The sequence below is a fragment of the Sceloporus occidentalis genome, unplaced genomic scaffold, assembly GCF_023333645.1.
Source record: "Sceloporus occidentalis isolate IW3139 unplaced genomic scaffold, rSceOcc1.0.p SCAF_51, whole genome shotgun sequence".
In the NCBI taxonomy this organism is placed as follows: domain Eukaryota; kingdom Metazoa; phylum Chordata; class Lepidosauria; order Squamata; family Phrynosomatidae; genus Sceloporus; species Sceloporus occidentalis.
Window position 1 is genome coordinate 5,365,870 of NW_028317031.1, and position 6,785 is coordinate 5,372,654.

Genomic DNA, 6,785 nt, shown 5'->3' on the forward strand with positions numbered 1-6,785 from the left:
GGATCTCTCTTGAGTATTTTTTTACTTCAATATACTTACTAGACAATGTCTCAGATAATTAAGAAAAAGACAGTCATGGTTATTTGCACATTGTAAGTGCATGCACACAGGTATAGACTGTGCAATATGATGGCACTATACAAATAACAATCATAATAATAATCTCACTACACCAATTTTGATTGTTTTATCCTCATCCTGCAGTTCTTATATAACTTTTGTCCCTCAGTAGCATGGCTTCATGCTTATCAGTTCTTCAGGTTCTCAATAAGGCAGATTACGCTACTTACAGATGACATCCCCTTGCTATCTGGTGCTGTTTCTCCAATCCACTCTTAACCCTTTCACTACTGAGGTTTTTTAGTACCATACGTACTGTGCATTTTTTGTCATTTTTACCATCCGGGGGTTTGATCAGGATTCCCCTTTTCTGTGTTTGCTGCACCCACAAACATTATACAAAATGTTGGAAGCCCAATTGAATATCTCCTGGCTAACTAGTAGACCTGGACTCATGTAGCAATGACCTGTTAAAATTGACTAAAGGCATGGCTCAGCAAAACTGCTTTCAGGAAGGTAAATACAGATGTTGTCATGTAAGCAGTGGCTAGTTTAGTTAAATGTGACTATGGCTCTTGTGTTCCTCATTCCATCTGAAGAAGAGACCACCGAGGTTCTGAAAGCTCATGTGAATATAGGACGACACCAATGGCCAGTTAAGGTTTGAATCTTTACACCAGAGTGGGCAGACTAGATTTGTCGGAAAAGGTTCTTATCTACCACCAAATTCTATGTTTTAATGTAAGCATCTTTTGAAATACTTCTATACTCTATACTAAAGTTTTTTAGGAACCATTGAAATAATGTCTATGAAGACGTTGGAGGGGTAATAATGTTCCTGGGAAAATATCCCATCGGAGGAAATTCCAACATCTTGTTGGTCTGGAAGTGCAGGGCTGTTAATGATCATTGTATAGACACAGACCATTTGCCTGGAAAACATGGTTCCTGCCTTGCTTTTCTTGGAACAACCAGCGTGTTTTGAGGGATCCCAGCTCAACTATGGATATTTTGAGAATGTAAGTTGCAGTTCTGCAGCTGTGCTGTCCCTTCACATGCTACCAGAGGCTTGTACTTTATGTGGTTACAGTAATATTCAGTGTGAAACACAAGTCTGGGGAAATATTAGCACTCACTACGTCAGCCTCATTATTAATGGTATGTGTTGCACTTATTAAGACACTTTTTACTATTATACTTGGATGGTTGATTGCTTGTTTTAGCTTAATGCCTTCCATTGCTGTAGATCTGTTCAGTTTCCACCATGTATAATAACCAGGATTTTGGAAAAAATGTAGTCCCACTGAGTGTGTTGGCAAATTCACTGGATTTAACAACTCCACTAATCTCCTATTGATACCCAACTGTCAAAATAGACCAGTAGGTCCACCCAGTGTAATAGTGCGGTATGGACACATGTGTGTTGGAGAGCTACTGGTGCTTAGCAAGTAACTATCAACAACGATACGACAATATTGTTACCATAGTAGAATACAAGTCCACTAAATTACAATTGTTATTCATTTTCATTCATTATTCATCAAATCTCTGTCCAATGAAGACGTAGGGTATTTTATGCAAATTTTCCTTTCTTACCCATAATTCCTCTGTGTAGATTCCTTTGGAATCGTATCCTATCATCCTAAATAAGAAGTCTATTTCTACTGGTTTTACCAGGTTGCACAGCTTTAGGATGCATTTCGGTCTTTCCCACCCCATACTAAAACAGAGTGAAGAAGAGGATTTGATCCCTTGGCCTTAAGCATTAAACTTGGGTGATCATTGTTGACCTTATTTGCATGTGCCTACCCAGAATCCCTTGTGGTTGTAGCAGCACCATGAGATTTCTGAGAGAAAAACAAGCCTTGTGGCTTGTCTAGTGTTTAATAATACATTTTTTTAATGAGTGTTTAATAATACTTCTACTACCACTTAAATGTAATTGGAAGGGTTTTCCATCACCTTTACCCACCATAACTTATGTAATGGTATTTCTCGTGCTACCCCAAGCCTCAACTAGTAAACAAACATCAAAACCTCATGGCGATGAGTCTTGTTAAGGACAAAACAGCTGGCTATGCGTGGTGGTTTGGTTATTGCATCTCTTACCTGAGCTTTGTGTAAAGGCTGTCTTGCACAGCAGGCAATAATTTTCAAGGGGTCCATGTATAAAGTAGATATAGAGGCAAAAAGGTGGTAATTCTTGTCCTTGTTTGCATACGCCTACCCAGAATCCCTTGTGGTTGTGGCAGCATCATGCGATTTCTGAGAGAAAAGCTAGCCTCCTGGCTTGTCTGGTGTTTGTAGATGAGTGTTTAATAATAGTTCTACGAGCAACCATGTCATGTCAATGCGTCGTAAAAGTTTTTTTTTTTTTTTTATCGGGAGAGCTTTTTTTTTTCTCCTTCCGACTTCTATATTTGTTTATTTGGCACATTCTGGTTTGTCCTGTGTCAGTAGATGAGTGTTTAATAACGCTTCTACTACCCCCATAGTATGGTTTGGGTATTTGAAAGTCATTTCAGGTACCCAAAACACTTTTGTTGGAGTAGCTACATTCACTGAATCTGTTTTTTTTTATATATGTTTCCTTTGGGTGGAGGATTGCATTTTTTATGACAGCAGGTATGGGCTGTATTTTCATATTCATGTGCATTTTTTGTTGCGTTTACATATTTTAGTAAATATTGCACAATGCTAATTCATTCTAATCAATAGCTGAATTATATTGAAGAATATCTTTCTTTATTTCTGGTTTGCAAATTATGTTTATTTGAATTGGTTTGTTTATCAATGCTAATTAAACATACAATAGTCATTGCTAAATACAAATTTTTGTAACTGCGGCTAATATAGTCTTTACTTTGTTTAGTTCGCCCTCTAGTGATCTTAAATGTGTACTGCAACACAGGCCTCTTCTCTAATTCTATCATGTTCTCAGCAGTGTATTCTTGTTCTCTTCTTGTCCGTTCTCAATAACAGAATGAAACTATTTGCTCAAAATAAGTTTTAATCAGGCCTGAAAGCCTTAGGGAAGGAAGGCTCTGGCCTGCACAGTTTACAGAAAAAATAGCGACATGCATCGTAGCGACTAAGCCCCACTCTTCTGTCCCTTCCGCTGTCCATCCAAAGGCCAAGTATAAAGTGTAGGGGCTTCAGAAATATCTTCCTAGGGTTCCCGAGTACCATAAATTCTTAGCATCTCTCCAGCCAGAAGGCCTGACATGAGGTATGGACTGCTTTCTTGGTTAACAGACCTCTAAGAGATTTCAACTGTAGAGAATATGGTTGAGTGCCAATTGATGATGGGGATGGCAAGCAGGTCAGTATCTACCCCCCCCCATATTAACTATTCTTCAAAAAAAGGTGTACTTGCACCCTGAGTGGCAGTATGCAAATTACTACTATCACCCTCTGAGACTGGAAGAGCGCAGGTTTCATAGACGACAAAGGAAGGGATTCTTTACAGTGAGGACAATAAAGGTATGGAATTCACTTCCAAGGGGGTGGTGTTATCCAATACATTAGATGCCTTCAAAAGGGGCCTCGATATTTTCTTAGAAAGGCATGATATACAGGGATATAAATAGAATAACATTAATATTCAAGAGCTTCTTGATCCAAGGAGAAATCCGATTGCCTCTTGGAGTCAAGAAGGAATTTCCCCCCCTGATGGCAGAATTCGAAGTAGCTTAATTAGGGGTTTTTTGCCTTCTTTTGGATCAAGAATAGGAAGGTTAGATAGAAAGGTTGAACTTGATGGACTTAGGTCTTTTTTCAACCTTACAAACTATGTAACTATGTTACTATGATTAGTAGCCAAAATGGCAGGATAGACAAAGGACAATGTTTCACTTAGAATACAGAACATTTTGTCTAAAGAGCCAAGGAGGCTTATCTTCTTTTCAACCTTTTCAGGGGGTAGCAGATACATTATTTATACCGCTTCAAGCCTCAAGCAGTAAGCCAGTATCACAACCTCATGCTGTCGAGGGGACCTAGAGGTAAAAGGATGATCAATGTCAACCTTATTTGCACAATGCTTACCCATAGTCCCTTGTGGCAGCACGATCAGATTTTTTTGGGGAAAGCAAGTCTTCTGTGTGTCTATTGAATAGTGTTTAATAATACCTCTGCTATCCCCTTAATCTTAAGTGGAAGGGTTTTCCCATCACCTTTAACCCACCATAACTTTAGCTATTTGTGCTTCTTGTACTTTGTGCAGGACAGAATATTGGGATGGAATAGTTAGATAGCTGGACTCTGATTACAGATTAACGATATTGACAAAAATAGACAGAAACTGTTAAAATCATGTGAAGTAATCATCACAACGCATATAATCGACATAGAAACTCAACCTTGGAAATCTATAGCGATTTTCCCGTTTCTGAAATTTTTGGCACGGTTTAATATTTTTATGCCTAACTCTATTACATAGATGTGTAAAGCACACATGTATTAATTATAGGTAAATAAGACAGTCTCACATGAAAATTCCTGTTAAGGTCAGTTACATTTTCTATGAGTTCATGCCCAGAGTTGGATAAACACTCATGGTACATCTATCACAAAAACATCAGTAAAACTCACAATAACATTGTATTTGTTTTAACAAGACATATCTCAGATACTAACTACTGTGTGCATATCCAAAGGTTACAAGTACAACTGCCTAATTAAAGAGTTCTAATAAACCAGCACATTACATTACCTCAAGGTAACGACTGAGGAAACATCTATGAATTATTTCCTTGGAACCTCCTTTTTGTTCATTTGATTACAAAGCAAATACGAACTAACAGAAAAATACTATATTAAAAATACAAATAGGTTTTATAAATTATCCTTTATAAGTTATGATGCTCACACCATCCCAGGTTCCATCTTGTTGATAAACGTTGCTACTAGTTTAAGTTTTGCTTAAACATGTTATAATAATTATATAGATTAATTACATAAGGGTAGGTCACGCTAAACACAAAAAATAAAAATATATAAAGTATAAAAAACATATAAAGTAGCAAAACAATTTCCAATGTATAAATTATTAACCAAAGAGCACATAACACACACGTGTAATTTATTGCTCTTTACTGGCATGAAAAAGAATTGAAGGGGAAAAAAGGGTCATCCCTTGAAACAAATAGATTCGTCTTGAAGACCACGGGGGTCAGAATGGGCCTGAGTGGGCAGTTGACTGGGTGCCGAGCAGGGATAGGCCTTGGCGGCATTTTTTGAATGTTGGGGAGGGGTTAACGGTGGGGCTATTTAAGTGATTGGCGCCAATGGGGTAAGCACCATTTTCTGTCACTTACCATTCCTGTTTGTCGTCTTTGCTGTCTCCTGTCTCTCTTCTTCTCTCGGTGTGTTTTTTCTCCCCTCTTGTCTTCCCTGCAGGTCGACATGGATCCGGAGGTGGAGAAGATCCTGGAGGGAGTTCGTCAGGCGGCTCTGCAGCGTGGTCCGGAGTGGCTGAAGGAGCAGCTGGTTCCAGTCTTCAACCCGGGCCGGAGTTCCGAAGAGGCCTGCTCGGAGGATCCGGCCGCCACGTCGACTGCAGCAGGACGAGGCCTCGGGGGCTGAAGGTGGAGTCGTCGGCACGCCTGGCCGTGCCGCCGGAGTTGAGCCCGGTCCCTCGTGCTCCTCCGGTGGTGCGGTTGCAAGCGGTGTGCGCAGCAGACGGAGGAGGCGTCCGCCGCAGCGGTTGAGCCCCGGCGGGTGCTCACCGCGACATCCGGAATCCAGTGGCGTGGAGCGGTCGGCAGTAGGCCGCGGCGGCACGGCAGGCCGCTCCAGGGCTGGCAGCGTGTCCGGGGTCGTTCCGGAGGAGCAGGCAGGTCCGGAGTCGGAGTTGGAGCCCAGCAGGGATGCTGCAGCTGATCCTGGGCTGTCGCCCAGCGAAGATTCCTCCGGCAGCGGTGTGCGGGAGAAGCGTGGTCGGCGGGACGGCCGTGTGTTGCCGGCACAGAGGCCTGTATTCCGGCATTCGGGACGGAGCAGCGCTGGACGGTCCAGGCGAGTTCCTGGGGCAGCGGGGGGTGCTGGTTCCGGCCCTGCCGTTGGTAGTGCTGGGGGGGGGCTTAGGAAGGGGTCAGCTGGGGTTCCTGGTGTTTTAGTTTCAGGGTCTGCTGGGTTGCTGTCAGAGGTGGCCAGTGGTTTAGCATTGGGGGGTGGGGGGTCACTTCTTGGTAGTGAGGTAGTGCTTTCCAGGGGGGGCAGCCCTGGGTCTTCTGCTGGTTCCTCGGTGCTGGGTGGTGGGGGGGCTAGTGTGGAGGGTCTGCGTACTTCCAGGCCTGGGGTTTCTCCCGCTAGGGTTGCGGTTCGTTCCTCCCGGGGTAGTTCTCGCAGGCGTAGGCGCTCTGGTAGTGGGGGTAGAAGGGGGTTGGGTCGGCAGTCCTCTGGGGTTTTGTTTAGTGGTTCTTCTCGGCGTCGGGCTCGGCGCTCTGTTTCTAGGGGTTCATCTTCTTCTGAAGGTTCCCATATCGGGGTTCGGGGTAGGCAGCGTGGGAGGGTTGGTGGCAGGCATGGGGGTCAGTGTGATAGGGACCGTGGTGGACAGGGGGAGAGGTGTCGGTCTCGGGCTGGGAGGGTCCGAGGGCATTCTTCAGCGGCTCCGTTCAGGCGTTTGTCTACCTCCAGATCTCGTTCGGACGATGGGACCAGGAGACCAGCGGTGGAGCAGCCCAGGAGTGTGGCTTTGGAGTCGGCCGCTCCGAGGGAGT